This window comes from Sceloporus occidentalis, unplaced genomic scaffold, assembly GCF_023333645.1.
Source record: "Sceloporus occidentalis isolate IW3139 unplaced genomic scaffold, rSceOcc1.0.p SCAF_3, whole genome shotgun sequence".
Classification (NCBI taxonomy): Eukaryota; Metazoa; Chordata; class Lepidosauria; order Squamata; family Phrynosomatidae; genus Sceloporus; species Sceloporus occidentalis.
Genome location: NW_028316983.1, coordinates 21,127,333 through 21,144,480, shown reverse-complemented (window position 1 = coordinate 21,144,480; position 17,148 = coordinate 21,127,333).

Genomic DNA, 17,148 nt, shown 5'->3' with positions numbered 1-17,148 from the left:
CACCTTTTCATTCCCTCAACAGTCACAACTGAGCACATGTCAGCAGTAGAGGACAGGGCATAAACTATCATTTTATGTAGGTGATTCCCTTCATGCATAATATATATAAAAACATCAACTACATAATTTATTCTATATAACATGGGGCCCTCTCAATCATCTCTTTTCCAAGCTAAACATATGCAATGATTTAAACCATTCATCATAGGGCTTGGTTTCCAGACCTTTTACCATTTTGATTGCCCTCTACTGAATATGTTCCAGCTTTTCAATATCCTTCTTTAACTGCAGTGTCCAGAACTTGACACAGTCTTCCAGGTGAGCTTTGACCAAAGCAGAATAGGGTTGCACTATAATTTCCCTTGATCTGGACATTTTCGCCCTATAAATGCAACATAGAATTTCATTGGCTTTTTTTGGCTACCACATCACACTGTGGACCTACCAAATAATTTATTCCATGTAATATGGCCCACATCTATCACTTTTCTACATGTCATATCAGACAGTAGTCCCCTGTTTCATGCAGTAATTTGTGGAAAGATTTACTTATTAATTGTGAAATACAATAATTAACCTGAAATCCTTTATTGGACCAACTAAAAATCATAGAATACATCATGCAAGCTTTCAAATTTCCACTGGCTTCTTAGAATCATAGAATCATAGAATCGTAGAGTTGGAAGAGACCACAAGGGCCATCCGGTCCAACCCTCTGCCATGCAGGAAATCACAATCAAAGCATCCCCGACAGATGGCCATCCAGCCTCTGTTTGAAGACCTCTAAGGAAGGAGACTCCACTACACTTTGAGGGAGTTTGTTCCACTGTCGAACAGCCCTTATTGTCAGGAAGTTCCTCCTAATGTTGAGGTGGAATCTCTTTTCCTGCAGCTTGTGTCCATTGCTCCGGGTCCTAGTCTCTGGAGCAGCAGAAAACAAGCTTGCTCCCTCCTCAATATGACATCCCTTCAAATATTTAAACAGGGCTGTCATATCACCTCTTAACCTTCTCTTCTCCGGGCTAAACATCCCCAGCTTCTTAAGTCGTTCCTCATAGGGCATGGTTTCCAGACCTTTCACCATTTTAGTCGCCCTCCTTTGGACACGCTCCAGTTTCTCAATGTCCTTTTTTAATTGTGGTGCGCAGAACTGGACACAATATTCTAGGTGGGTCCTGACCAAAGCAGAATAGAGTGGCACTATTACTTCTCTTGATCTAGACACTATACTTCTATTGATGCAGCCTAAAATCACATTGGCCTTTTTAGCTGCCACATCACACTGTGGACTCATGTTCAACTTGTGGTCTACTTGGACTCCTAGATCCCTTTCACACGTAGTTACATTCAGCCAGGTGTCCTCCATCCTATATCTGTGCTTTTAATTTTTCCGCCCTAAGTGCAGTACCTTACATTTCTCTGTGTTGAATTTCATTTTGTTAGCTGTGGCCCAGCTTTCTAGTCTATTCAGGTCATTTTGAATCCTGTCCTCTGGAGTATTAGCTACTCCTCCTAATTTGGTGTCATCTGCAAATTTGATAAGTATTCCCCCAATTTTGTCCTCCAAGTCATTGATAAAGATGTTGAATAGAACTGGCCGGAGGACAGAGCCTTGTGGGACCCCACTGGTCACTTCTCTCCAGGATGAAAAGGAGCCATTGTTGAGCACCCTTTGGCTTTGGCCAGTCAACCAGTTACAAATCCATATAACAGTTACTTTGTCTAGCCCACATTTTACAAGCTTGTTTGCAAGAATATCATGGGAAACTTTGTCAAAGACCTTACTGAAATCAAGACATACTATATCCACAGCATTCCTTTCATCTACCAAGCTGGTAATTTTATCAAAAAAAGAGATCAGATTTGTCTGGCATTACATCTTTCTCTGAAACCCGTGTTGACTTTTTGTGATTATGGCATTGCCTTCTAGATGTCCACAGACTCTCTGTTTAATGATCTGCTCTAGAATCTTTTCTGGATTTGATGTCAGACTAACTGGACGATAATTGTTGGGATCCTCTTTTTTCCCCTTTTTGAAGATGGGAACAATGTTTGCCCTCCTCCAGTCTGCTGTGATCTCTCCTGTTTTCCAGGAGTTCTTAAAGATTACTGCCAGTGGCTCTGATATTACATTTGCCAGCTCTTTTAGTACCCTTAGATGTAGTTCATCTGGTCCTGGAGGCTTAAATTCATTTAGATTAACAAGGTATTCCTCTACTATCTCTTTACTTATTCTGTACTGAAATTCCCCAATTCTGTCCTCTGCTCCTTTATCCTCAGGTTGAGCTCCCTTTGCCTTTTGTGAGAAGACTGAGGCAAAGAAGGTGTTGAGTAATTCTGCCATTTCTCTGTCTTCTGTTAGCATTTTGCCATCTTCTCCATGCAGTGGTCCTACCGTTTCCTTCTTCTTCCTTTTGCTGCGGACATATCTAAAAAAGCCCTTTTTGTTGTTCTTAACCTCTCTAGCAAGCCTGCGTTCATTCTGCGCTTTAGCTTTTCTGACTTTATCTCTACACAGGCTCACTATTTGTCTGAATTCTCTTTGGTTATTTCCCCATTTTTCCATTTCTTATAAATGTCCTGTTTAAAACTTAGCTCATCAAACAAAGGTGTTAAAATCGTAAAGGAGGAGAAGAAAAAGTTTGGCTATGTTAAAGTCACAGGCTTAAATTTTGTCTTACTGTTTTTGTTGTTGTTCAGGTGGTGTATAAATGCCGGTAATGGCTGCTCCTCACTTTGGCCTTGTAGAAATTGGAAAATAAAAAGCCATAAAGTGTAGGCAATAAAATTTCAACTCCATTAACAACAGAAAAATTAAATTCCCTTGGAATTTGTTATATTTTGTTGTATTGTTAACACAGCTACTCCGAATATGTAATTAATTTTAATTACAGTGAGTATGTTGTGTTCTCTGTGTTTCTTCCTGTACAAATCACATGCATCTTGTGTTTTTTTACTTTTAATTTGTTTTTTTAAAGAAAAAAACTCCTCTTGCATGATTTAGGAAGGCCAAATTCTCATAAATTAAAAAGTAATGGAAAAGTTACTGTTACACCACAAAAATAGTGAAGTTGTTCTTCATTAATTTGCAATCACAATGTAATTCATTACATCGTTACTGATGTAATTACATTCATTACATCATTAAATCATTGCTAGCATCATTACTGAAAAAGGAAGTAATTATAGACTACAGTTTTGTGGCAACTTCTTGCTTTCAAGCTCTCAGAACACTGAAGCACTACACAGTATTTTTTTTTCTTTTAAAACTTGGGAGATTTTTTAATGCATTCTATGAATTGAAAGCTCAGTGATTGTGTGGTACTTGAGAAACTTAAAATCCAGCATTTGGGATCTTCCCCACTAATATTACAGAGCCAGGATTAGTGTCTTGGACTTTGAGAAAGAAGGAAGGAAGGAAGGAAGGAAGGAAGGAAGGAAGGAAGGAAAGAAAGAAAGAAAGAAAGAAAGAAAGAAAGAAAGAAAGAAAGAACTAGCCAGCTTAAGCTTTCCTGCAATTGGTATAGCTATCCAAGGGAAGCTTTTCTCTCAGTGAACCGGCAAATTCAACAAGAACATTGAAATTCATGAAGATTTAGCATAGCTCTAATTCAAATGCCCTGCAAGTTTTAAAGCTCTTCCAATTCACTGAATACAGGTTTCTCAATGTTAGACAATAGATATGTAAACCCATAATCAGCTCTGTTCATAATAGTCAATATTCATTTCAAATTATAGAATTAACAAGTGCAGAACATTAGAAATTATTCATTTTGCACTCTGAAGTGGCCAACACAACTTGATTTCTATCTTCTTCACTCTGACAAAGGATAACTTACCTTCCTATCCACCCCAAGTATATTCTGTGTAACTGGACAAACAGCAAATATTCGGAAGTATTTTCTGTATTTCATTCCTAAAATGTTTGAGTTTTATTTGGGAAAAATGTGGTTCTAATAAAAAACTAAAGCACTGAGAGAATAGGGCTGCCAAGTAAAGCTTATTCCCAGTCCTGAGGTTAGGATCAAACCCCAGTGATATTATTAAGAATCAACCACAATTACACAGATTACAACATTCAGACACACCAAACACACCAAGTCTAACAAATTCAAGGGAAGTAGTAGTAGTGCCACTGTACTTTGCTTTGTTTAGAACTCAGCTGGAATATTGTGTCCAGTTCTGGGCACCACTGTTCAACGGTGGTGCCCAGAACTGGCCTCTGAGGGGGAGAGAAAGGTAGGCCATTGCCGTCGGGCCTCCCTAAAGGAACTGAGCCCTTCCCACAAGGCATCTGACTCCATCCTGGCCTCTGAGGGGGAGAGTGCGTGGGCCAATGTCATCAGGCTTATCCTTAAGATACAGAGCCCTCCATCTGTCCATCTGCCTTGGTCCAGGCCTCAGAGGGAGAGAAGAATGCTGGACCTGATCCTCTCCCCCCCACCATTCCCTTCTCCTTTTGTGTCATGTCTTCTTAGAGTGTAAGCCTGAAGGCAGGGAACCATCTAATTAAAAGATTTTATGTACAGTGCTGTGTAAATTTACAGCGCTATATAAATAAAGCTTAATAATAATAATAATAGAAGGATATTGAAAAATTATAACACATCCAGAGAAGAGCAGCTAAGAAGATCAAAGGTGTGGAAACCAAATCATATGAGGAACATCTTAGGAACTTTGGAATCCTCAGTTTGGAGAAAAGAAGAGTGATGTGTACATTCCTTCTCATGAGGAGCAAGCTCATTGCATATCATTATACATTATTATTATTATTATTATTAGCTTTATATATAAAGCGACGTAAATCTACACAGCGCTGTACATGAAAGTGTCATGAAAGTGTTTTTACCATAAGTCACAGGTGTGGCTAAATAATAATAATAATAATAATAATAATAATAATAAAGTTTATTTATATATCATATTTCCAAAAGATCAAAGTGGTTTACAAAATTCCATAAAAATACATAGTACATAAACGATTTACATAAGCAAATAAATAAAATACCTAAACAGACCAAAACATGTACAAACTAAAATTCCATCCCTCAACCCTTAACTATAATACAACTGTCATTAAACATTAAACAAAATTATATAAATAATTACATAAAATACGTAAACAATTTACATAAGCAAATAAATAAAATACCTAAACAAAATATAATACAACTAAAATTCCATCCCTCATCCCTTAACTAAAATACAATCATCATTAAACATTAAAACACTAAGAATAAAAACAAAAACTAGAGGTGCTTTCCTCTCTCTTGGTCTGATCTCTAGGAGCCTTCAAGCACTTCTATGGCATATGAGTGCTTTGGTTCAGTATATATGGATTGGGTTTTATGTGGATTTCTCTCTGGTTGCAATCCTAATAGATGCTATTAAATTCTTTAAATACCTTAAATACTGCCCCCAAGAAACGGAGATGGGAAATATCATAAGAATGAGGTGCAGTGGAGCACAAGGCAGCCTCAATCTCCAGGAAAGCATCATCTAGGGATGTAGCATACATGGCTGTCCTTCCTGTTTGATCTTCATAACAAACTTGTGTGTTAGGTCAGATAATAATAATAATAATAATAATAATAATAATAATAATTGATTTATTTATAGCCCACCCAATCACAAGGAATCTGGGCAGGTTACAACAATAAAAATACATAGAAAATACAATAAAATTAGTCCTTTCCCAACCCCCCATCCCAAAACTAAAATTACGATTAAATAATCAGCATTTAAAAACAATAAAATACAATAAAACAATATGGAGAGATGTTGACTGGTTCAATGATACCGAGTGAGTTTCGTGGTTGAATCTGGAACCCTTATGTCCCAGTCTTATAAAACTATAATGAGAACAAGCAAAAGTACTTAATTATTAGATAACATTGGTAACTAACTACATTTTAATCTATATGAGATATGAACAGGAATAAGCTTATTTGTCTGTGTTATTAATATTAATATTAATATTTATTATTTTTGTAAGAGGAGTTGAATTATCCCTGAACATATTTAATTAGATCTTAAGGCAAGAAAGTTGGCAATGCGAAGCCCAAGTGCCACATGATGGAGTGAGCTCCTGTCACTAGTCCCAGCTTCTGCCAAAATAGCAGTTCAAAAGCATGCAAATGCAAATAAATAAATAGATACCACTTCCCAGTGGGAAGGGTCCAGTGTTCAGTGTAGTCATGCTGGCCACATGGCCACTGGAGCAGTCTTCAGACAATGCTGGTTCCTCAGCTTAGTAATGGAGGTGAGCACCACACCCTACAGTCAGGTACAACTAAGCATTCATGTCAAGGGAAAACCTTTACCTTTACCTTTTACTGTATGTTTAGTTATTGGGGTATTTGTCTATACCGAGTTACGGTTTAAGAGAGAACTTTTAGAAAATGATGTATAGATGATATTCAACACCTGATAGGTTATTAAAATGTAAATGTTCAAAATCTTAAAAGAAAATAGGATCTTTCCCCCCATATATGGAGGACCTGTGCAGAAATATTAGACTCTGATTCATTAAATGTTGAAAGATATAAGTCAAGATACAGTTGAACCCAGAGATTTTCTTTTTTTGCATGGAATGCTGACTGATCAAATTGAGAAGAAGTATGGAAAGAATTTATAATATATGATCATAGCAGCAAGGATAATTTATGCTCAGAGATGGAAAGAAACTGATACTCCAACACAAAAAGACTGGCTGGAAAAGATGATTGAACTTGCTGAAATGGACAAAGTGACAAAGAAACAAAGCAGATGGGTGACAAGGAGCAGCCTCTGGCTGCTCCAGCCATGATTATGCCAGGACCATGACGACAACATCACTGGTCCGGGGTATACATTGTTTGAACATCACACCCCCACAGTAGCCAGAAGCTGCTTTATTTGGCCCCTGTTTTTCAGGCCAATATTGAGCAAAAATAAATCATTAAACAATTTTAAGATAGATTTGGAATTATTTATTACATACTTGCAGTCTCATCAGGGATCTTAATCAGCTTTTGGATTTGTTAAATAGAATTTGTATGTTGTACAGTGATAAATATAGTATCACATATAAGGAAGCATAGCAATAGTGGTATATATCCATCAGTGAAGGGGGGAGGCTCAGTTTAATTTAGTTTTGTTTAATAGTTCAGTTAAGTTCATTATTGTTATTTATATACACTTGTTTTAGATATAAGTATAAAATTTGCGGTTATGTTTAGATTTAATAAAAATGATATTGGAGTTTTTGTTTTGACAACTGGAGACCAACATGAACAAAGCCTCCTAAAGTATGGTGGGCTAATCCCCCTCACATTTTTGTTCTTCTTGTTGTTATATTTAATTCTCCGCTGAAGTCAAGGTAGGCAGTTGATGGCTTGCATGGCTTTGGAGTAGATAAAGTGGACCTTTGTTATACACTGGGGTTTGGTTCCAAGATCCCCTGTGGATAAGAAATTCCATGGATGCTCAAGTTCCATTAAATATAACAACATAGCAAAATGGTGTCCCTTATAAAAATTGGAAAATCAAGGTTTGATATTTCAAATTTATATTTTTTTGAACATTTTCATACCGTGGATGCTTGAGTCTGTGTATAAAAAAATCTGTGTATAAGAAGGGCTGACTGTACAGTTGAGCCTCGCCTTACATGCAGGATCTGTTCCAGACCCCTCCCGCGTGAGGTGAATTTCACCTATGCTTGAGCCCCATTCAAATGAATGGGGCTTGTGCGTGCGGCGGTGCAGTGGCGTGTGTGCACCCCATTCATTCAAATGGGACGTGCCGCCCCTTGTGCCCCATGTGCTCCCTGCTGCTTGAGCGCCTATGCTCAAGTCCACATATAGCGCGCCCACGTATAACGCAGGTGCACTGTACTTAGCTGTTTCCTGGCTGAGCACATCTCTTACTATTGCTGTCCTGTCTTACATGCAAATGGTATGCCTCTTGAGTTAAATGTAAATGGAAATTTATTGGAAAATATAATTTCAAATGCATCACTTGTGAAGTCATGGTTACTGAATACCTAGAGGGCTCGAGTGTAAACACCTGATGAAATGTCACTGTGTTTGAATGAGGCTCAAGGATCCAAGGAAGCAAATACCTTAACACCTTAGTGGCACTTGACAATGGCTGTTTAACAACCCAGTTAGTCAGGAGTGGATTGTAGCAACCAAATTAATGAAGCACTAAAAGTCTTTAATGAATAATGCAAGGTTCTTCCTGTTCTCTTGAGCTCTTATGTTTATTCATTTAAAAACAATTTGTGTAATTATCACACTCCTATAAACAGCTTTTGTCCTCCATATAGGCATTTTAGCATGGCACTAAGATAAAATTTTAATTCTGGAAATCCCTTCTATTTAGCATCATAAACAAAAATCTCTAAGGAATGGGCATCCTTTGATTATACTACTGGATGTATTTCTTTTGAAATTTAGTCAACATTAGGATATTTGCAGAAACAAAATCTCCACTGGTCTTCATTTTCACTATCTCTGTGGTCTTGGACCTACTGAAGTGTATCCTGTGAGCTCTCTCTCTCTCTCTCTCTCTCTCTCTCTCTGTGTGCGCACGCACGCGTGTGTGTATGTTTAAATAGAAGCTGGATGGCCATCTCTTAGAGGTGCTTTGGTTGTGTGTTCATGCATGGCAGGGGGTTGGACTGGATGGCCTTTGTGGTCTCTTCCTACTCTATGATTCTATGAGAGTGAGGGTGCCTGGATGGTTGTGGGGTGAGACTCCCTGTCATAGGGAAAAACTAGAGTATAAATAAAGTGATTGATTGATTGATTGACATTTACATGCTTGCACACACACAATGCTCAGTGAACTGAGGCCAAGGGAGAGGGAGAAAAGGCTCTTATAAAAAATGTGAGAGCGCATATATATATATATATATATATATATATATATATATATATATCCCCACCTCTCCCTTCAGATCGAGGTGGGGTTACAACCTGGAATATTGTTCCGGGGAGACTGTGACATCTTGAGTAACATGTGGGCTTGCTCCTGAAATAAATCAATTCAGAAGAGTCCAAAATATGTAACAGAGATGTCAAAGAGCAAGGATTTCCGTTTCCCATGGTACCTGGAGACTTTCAGGACATTTTTCATATTTACCCCAGCAATGCCATAACATTTCTTTGTGATTTCTTCTTAGTTTTCCACCAAAATAAATAATTAGAGGAAGTTATTGGGAGAAATAGAATGGATGTCTGGGAATTCCACTTCTATAGTAAAAAGTTTTTCCTAATGTTTAGATGGAATCTTTTTTTCTTGTAATCTGAATCCATCGATATGTGTTCTAATTTATGGAGTAGCAAAAATATCTCTCAATTTTCTCTTCTTTAAGCTAAACTTACCCAGGTACCTGAGTTATGCCTCATAGGCTCTGGTTTCCTGTGGTCTTATCATCTTCTAAATGAATTCCAGCTGGACATGATATTTCAGGTGAAAAATCTGACCAATGGAGAATAGAGTAGTACTATTACTTTCCTCAATCTGGATTTATTATTGCTGTGTATTTTCCAGTAATTTCTGACCCTATGGCAAACCCATTGCAGGGATGTTGGTTTTGTTTTTTGGCATGATTTGTTTAGAAGGGGGTTACTTTTGCTTTCCTCAGAGAATGAGAGAGTATGACTTGCCCATTGTCACCCAGTGGGTTTTCATGACCAAGCAGGGATTCAGACTCTGTTCTCCAGAACTGTAGTCCAACACTCAAACCATTACACTACACTGGCTCTCATGAGCTGGATACTATACTCCTGTTGTTGCAGCCTAGAATAACATTGGTTTATTTCATTGCCACATCACACTGTTGGCTAATAATAATAATAATAATAATAATAATAATAATATATTTTTATCCCACACATCGGGATGGCTTACAGCATTAAAATATGCAATCCATATCCACCAATCCCAACCCCCCCCTTAAAATACAATTAAACAATTTACAATATAAAACATAACTTAAAGTAATATACAACAAAATAATATTGTTTACAACAAGAAAATCAGGGTCCAACAAGTAGGTATTCATGTTTTGGTGACTGGGTATCTATTTGAGAAAGGCCAGCTGGAAGAGATCCATCTTAACAGCTTTTTAAAAAGGTGTTTCAGGTGGTTATATCACGAATCTCATCCAGCAGGCCATTCCATAATCTAGGAGCGGTTACCAAAAAGGTCCTCTGGGAGGTAGCAGACAATCTAGTTTTTATAGGTTGCAGCAAATTCCTCCCAAAGGACCTGAGTGTGCAGGGTGGATTGTATGGAAGGAGGTGGTCCTGAAGATAGGTTGGACACTAGCCATTCAGGGCTTTACAGGTGATAACCAACACCTTGTACTGGGCCCAGAAACTGATAGGCAGCCAATGAAGTGATCTTTCTGGTTTTTGATCTCCATAAGTGTTCCATTCTGTTTCTGCATTAATCTGTGATTTGTGAAAGAAAACCTACACAATATGAGCATATACATGCATTTCTTTCTCAAAATATACACTGTAAAATATGTTTTCTCTCAAATGATAAATGTCCAAAATGCAAACAGCCAAATATTTACCCGAGATGAGAATTCTTCTGAAACATCCAGGAAGTAAGAAAGCCACGAAATAACTTCATTTTTATCAGCACATGGTCAGTTTGTGTCAGAATTTGCAGACAGTTGAATTGCTCAAGCATTTCTGTTTGAACCAACCTTTGGAACTTATCTCCCCCCCCCCCCCAAATTTCTATTGTCATTTGAAGCATGCTTACTGGGGAGGAAGTTGTATTGAAGTCAATAGGATTCTATGATCCAACAACACAGCTTCAGTCCATTGCTGTACTGGGTAAACCAACCAGAACTAGCCAGCTGAAAGACTAGAAAAGAAATCCATGGAGGGACAATTTCCTTGCTCTATTCATCCAATTTACTTTGACAAACCATGTATGTATGTATGTATGTATGTATATATGTATATGGAAATAAAAATGTCTATGTAGGTTTTACAAACATTTTCCATTGAACTCATTCACTGAAATAGCCAGTTTCCTGGAATTTTGTAGCAACATTTTAGAATGCTGCAATAAATAACACTGAAAATGGGTTTAGAATTAAAATAGCTCAGAGAAATGTCTTTTCTGACACATTCAAGGCTAATTTTACAACCTCCACCCACTCCTTCCTCCTTCCAAAGCAGCTATTTTCAGTATATTACAATAATCCCAGGTAGCCTTCCTAGCATTATTATTATAAGCTTTCTCATGTGCAATAAGGCTCATTAATAGCAAGCTCCTTGCTATCATTACCAGTAAGACTTAAAGCAAATGTATATGTCCTCTTCTAATTCTGGTACTGCATTTTCTTAATTTGAACATAGCATTTCACAAGTTAGGTATAAAGTTAAAAACTCCTCATGGTTTCATATATGCCATTTTTCACTGCAAGGTCCTCATACCTTCCTAATGCCTGCAATTAAATAAATACGTATTTCTTCAAAGAGGATGGTTATTATAGCCATACCTACCTAGACATTTTCTTACAGGAATACAAGAAAAAAACATTTTGAGATGTGCGTGTGTATTTGTGTTAAGCTGAAACCCTGTCAATAGGCAAATATGTCTTGGAGTCCTTGTTAGCATCATGATCAAATATTAAGAGGTGCCCAGTGGCATGAAAGAGTTAACTTGTGTTAGTGGTACTTTCTACATTCACCTTGCAATTTGAGCCAGGAGAAAGACACGAAGGCTGGAAACTAGTGGGGGGAATTAACTTTTCTCTGTTGCTAACCTCCATGCACTGTTCTTATAGCTATTGGGGAAAGACAAGTCATCCCTGCACATTTTTATCTTGTGTGTTTGCTTCTGCAGTATATAAACTTTGGGAATCCATCTCCCATTTCCCTCAGCCAGGGAAGGAATGCACACCAAGTCAGGTACCTTATATATCTAGCAATAGGGATTTGATTTGATTTTTGTCTGAAAGGATAAGTCTGGTTAGAATTTATTTGGAGGCCCATTGGCTGTGAGGGATTTTGGACCCTTTCAGTGAACAAGCTGGAGTGATTCCATGCTGCGTACCATCTGCCAGATCATTTACCATAAATAAAGTGTATGCTGTAGCAGTAACATGTGTCAGTGTCCAGCACTGAAAAAAATCTCTTTGAAAGGCCTGGAACTACACCTAGTTCCTGATCAAGACAGGATGGTTTATTATTGGGTCTGGACTACACATTGTGAGGCTATACCTTCCAGCTTTTGGTCTTCGGTGCCAGTAGCTCTTTCACAGGATCACCATGAGTCAAGGTCAACTTGAGGGCAGTTAACAATAACAGCTTGAGCTGAAAGAATGGAATATTATCTTAAAAGTTTCTTCAGAGCTCCACTATCTTTTCATATATTGGGGGTGACAGGTGACTAAAAGAAATGTACATTTATAAGTTTATAACCCCTTGTTATGAACTGAATTTAAAGCAGTGGTGTTTTCTTGAGCTCTGGGACACTAAGACTATTTGATGGACAGAGCAGTTGGTGTGTTGGGACTTGAGTCAATGTTATATGTCAGGAAGATGAATATTAAAAGATGACAAATAGGGGGAAGAATCTAATTTCACCTTTCCTATCAAAATTGTTTTGATGTCCCTCAAAATTCATGTGTTGTTTTGCCTGAGGAAAAATGTTTCTTTAATTCATTTTGCATTGTGAACTTTTGGGAAATTGAGGAAAGTGCAGGAGCTTCCTAAGAATATTTACTTCTCTTAATGAAGCACTTCCTTAAAAACATCTCAGATGTTTCACCTAAGGGCGAATTTCATTGAAAATAGAAAGAGCCCTTCTGGATGATACCAAAGGTGGTAATCTGTTTCCTGCCAAATTTATCTGGGAAGCACAGAGAAAATGAGTTCAGCTATTCTCCAACATAGTTGTTCTCCAGCTACTGTTATTCAGTAGAACTGAACCCCTGAAATCTGAAAGCTGAATAAACTAGCTGTCATGAGCAGTATTGCAGATACTGATATACATTCCCTTCATATATATATATATATATATATATATATATATATATATATATATATATGAAGGGATATACACATCTGATCCCCTTTTCAAACCATTCGGTTGGTAACTATCATCACATCTTCAAGAGATACATCATTAATTTATACAATTCACTGCCAGGAGAGGTGCTTTTTCATGTCTGTCCTTAATCTCCTTATAACAAGTTTCATTGGATGTCTCCACTTTGTAGTATTACAGGAGAGGGAGAAAACATTTCTGTATCTATTTTCCCCCCTTCAGTTTGTTTAAAACATTTGCTTCAGGTGAAATTATTGTGGGAATTCCAGACATTGCTGAACCTAGCAGAAGGTTGTGTTTCCTCATAACTGTGCATGCCACCATATTTTGAGTTAAGGTCACTGTTCATTATATAAAGCAGTAATAACGTGTAATGACAAAATAATTAGTTAATGATTATGAAATAAAGTAGTTTGATTAAGCATACCTTTTGTTTTAAGTGACTCCTGTTGAGATAAAGATCAGCTATGGTGCATATATAATATCCTTCTGATGAAGGACAATCAATCAGACACTTAGAACAAACACATTTTTATAATCCTTCTGGATGGCCTGCTTCTCTGATGTTTAACTTATTGCCACAATGCCTAAGGCACTCTGCAGGAGCCAAAATTATGCTGTACAACCCCAAAGAGTATTTCATAAAAAGTTTTTTCAACTTACAATAAAGCTCTACATATGTTGCACTGGGAAATGTACCATCTTTTTCCCCTATGTCATCTGTAGCTCAGAAACTGTGGTTATGTAACTGTGAGCTGATGGAGTTCAGATGAAACTCCATCCATGGATTCACTGGAAGGCCATGAATACGTTCCTCTATCCCACTGTCAAAATAATGATGACCTATCCTTTGGGATTTTAACCTGATGAGCAGAATAAAGACTATGGATGCATGTACATGGTAGAAATAATACAGTTTGAAACCACCTTAAGTGCTGTAGCTCCATTGTATGGAATCCTTGGAATGTTACAAGACAGCTATATGAACTATGGCATGGTGTTTTCTAGCAAATTCCTGAATTATCAGAAGTATAACATCAAACTATAGGTACCTCCAGTTATTATAAACTCTTGTTATTATGCTGGGGTGTGTATGTACAGTAGAAACCAAAAAAAGTGTGAGGAAGATGAGTGAACATCCCTACAAAGGTGTATATTGGTACATACCACTTGTGTTATAGTCAATGGCCAATCTATTTCACTACCTGGAAACCAAGGACCTCTTCAAGCAATGTCCAACTGAAAGGGCATGTTGGAGTGACTATATTGATAGGCTATTCATCTCCCAGTTCCATTGTGAAACAAGAATGACAATAGAAATGCCAACTATACAAGTAAATTAAGTTACATGTATAACTTAATGTGGCCATATCTTTATTATTTGGGAAATAATAATAAATAACATAGGCGGGTTACACACCGCCATTTGGTACGTAATGAATACATACTAGGGTTAGGAAGGGGCGGTGCTTCTGCACCCCCCTAACCCTAGTACGTATTCTGTATGTACAATATGGCGGCGGCCGTTCCACACGGCGGCCGCCATATTTACGTATTGGATGCTGTGCGTCCGCACGTGTCGCGGCGTCTATGACGTCGCGAGTCCGCCCCTGGCGCCTCGCGACGTCATAGAGGCGCCGCTTAAAGAAGCTCCATTTTGGAGCTTCTTTTTCGGTCCGTGCGGGAGCCGCGCAGTGTGGCTGCTGTGGCTCCCGCACGGAGCAAGCGGAGGCGGCGGCAGACCACCACAAAGCGGCAGTCTGTAACCCGCCTTTGAGTCATAAGAAAAATGTAACTAGCTATTCCCAGTGTTTGGAACAGAAGAACACACAATACAATGATGTCAGGGCAAAAAGTGATAGTTACATTATTGTGGAAGGAAAGAGAGAGGGCTGAACACGGGGTCCCATTCTTGGTAACAATGCAATATTTCTTGTATCATGTACTTCTACCCCTCATTAGCTCACAGGATGGTTGTGAAGAACAAACTGCATGATAGCATATGTAAGGCACCCTCAGCTCCCAAGAGAGATGATAAGATATAAAACTGAGAAATAAATGAATACATTTTGAAGTGGGGATTGTGATCTTTTACTTCAGGAAAATGGACCATAATGACGTTTTTGTAACATCTAGTTCTAGAGGTCTGTATTAAAATTATATTGTGGATCTCCTTTACCTAATTTCCAATTTTCTCTGCTGTTTCAGCTGCTGCCTTGTAACCTTTTCCATTTACAATGTGAGTCCAATAAATATTTTATTTACTCCAAACTTTACCTCCAGGACATTTTTATATTGCTGCCATCAATGTTGGTTTTGAAGTGCAGGACAACAACATGTTTCAAACATGTACAGAAAAGACCCGGTGTGTTCATTTCCACAGTTTATGTGAATTTTCATCAATGTGTTGTATTAAAATAATTGAATTATCTTTTCTGAAATGTGATATGGGCATTACTATTTCGCCTATTGTTAAATAACTTACAGGGAAGTGGTGAAATCCTGGGTTGCTTCAGCAAGTCCACATATCTTTATATTAGTGATTCTGACATTAGTGGGTGTCAGGAATAAAGGAAATCTATATTTCCCTCAGCATTTCTCAGACTCTATGAATTCCATTGAGATCTGCATAAGTCATTTCAGACTTCTTTTCTTAACATAACTGAGAACATTTAGAGCATAAATAAATGCTTTTCTAAATCAATAAACAATCCAGAGGAAATATCAAAAGGCCTATCATATTTCAGTTTCTCAGCTGAAATTACCATGAGAGCTTTATGGAAATTACAGTCATGAAAGAAAACAAGCTGGAGAGGTGATATATCTGTGTGGGAAAAGAAAGTGTGCCAAACAATCCTTAAGAGGATCACTCCCTCAAATTATTGGGCCAGAAGTATCAAATTGCTGGTAGCCATTACAAGAGCAATCTTGAAAGAGTGCTCAAGGATATTGCTTTTGTGAAACCATTAAAACAAGCAAGATTTCTTATCAGATTCCCAACTGGAGTTCTTTATTTTGTCATAATGTCATAGATTCTTTTTGCAAGTCCCCCCTCCCTTTCAAATAATCCTTTTTAGTGAATTGCCTAACAAAACTGATGCAGTAGCAACTTCATAATACATTACTTTCTCTATGTCGGGCAAGAGAAGTTAAGGGATTATAAAGCAGAATACACTAACATGGGATGCCAAGTTGAAAACTGGAGAAAGCTCTTATACCTTTCACGGTTGTGTAGCTCATTTCAGCAGATGTTGTTGTGTGACAAGGAACATCTGCTTGGATGCCTCATTTAACACAACCACTGAAGGAGCCCTCTCCAGGTTTGGGTTTGGTAACCTTAAGACACTGGGGTGGGTTATAGACCGCCGCTTTGAGGCGGTCTGCCGCCGCCACCGTTTGCTCCGTAAGGGAGCCGTCGCAGCCACACCGGACGGCTCCCTTGTGGAGCAAAAAAGAAGCTCCAAAATGGAGCTTCTTTCTGCGGCGCCCTAATGATGTCGCGAGGCGCCACTGGCACACTCGCGACGTCATTAGCACCGCGACACGTTCGGACGCACAGTGTCCGATACGTAAAGATGGCGCCGGCCGTGTGGAACGGCCAGCGCCATATTGTACGGACAGAGTCCGTATTAGAGCCAGGGGCGTCTAGAAGAGATGCCCCTTTTTTAAAATGGGACGTCCTGCGGGCGTCCCAAGTGCCGATCTGTAACCGGCCATACACACACTTAATCAGCATAGCAAACCAAACTGAGTGGAGTAATGCTTCAAGTGATAGAAGCAGGATTGAAGATGAGATTTACAGATTGGTGAATTGGACCAAAAGTAATAATCATCATCATTTAAAAAAGTGGCAGGGATAAATGTAAGGTTATATACCCCGAGACAGGAAAAAATAGGACATGCGACACAATAATAATAATAATAATAATAATAATAATAATAATTTATTTCTAACCCGCTTTTCCAATAGATCAAAGCGGGTGACAAGCAGAGTGCAATATATAATTGCAACAACAACAGCATCAATAAAAAACAGTTAAAAGCAGAATTTAAAACAATTATACACAACGTTAAAATACAGGA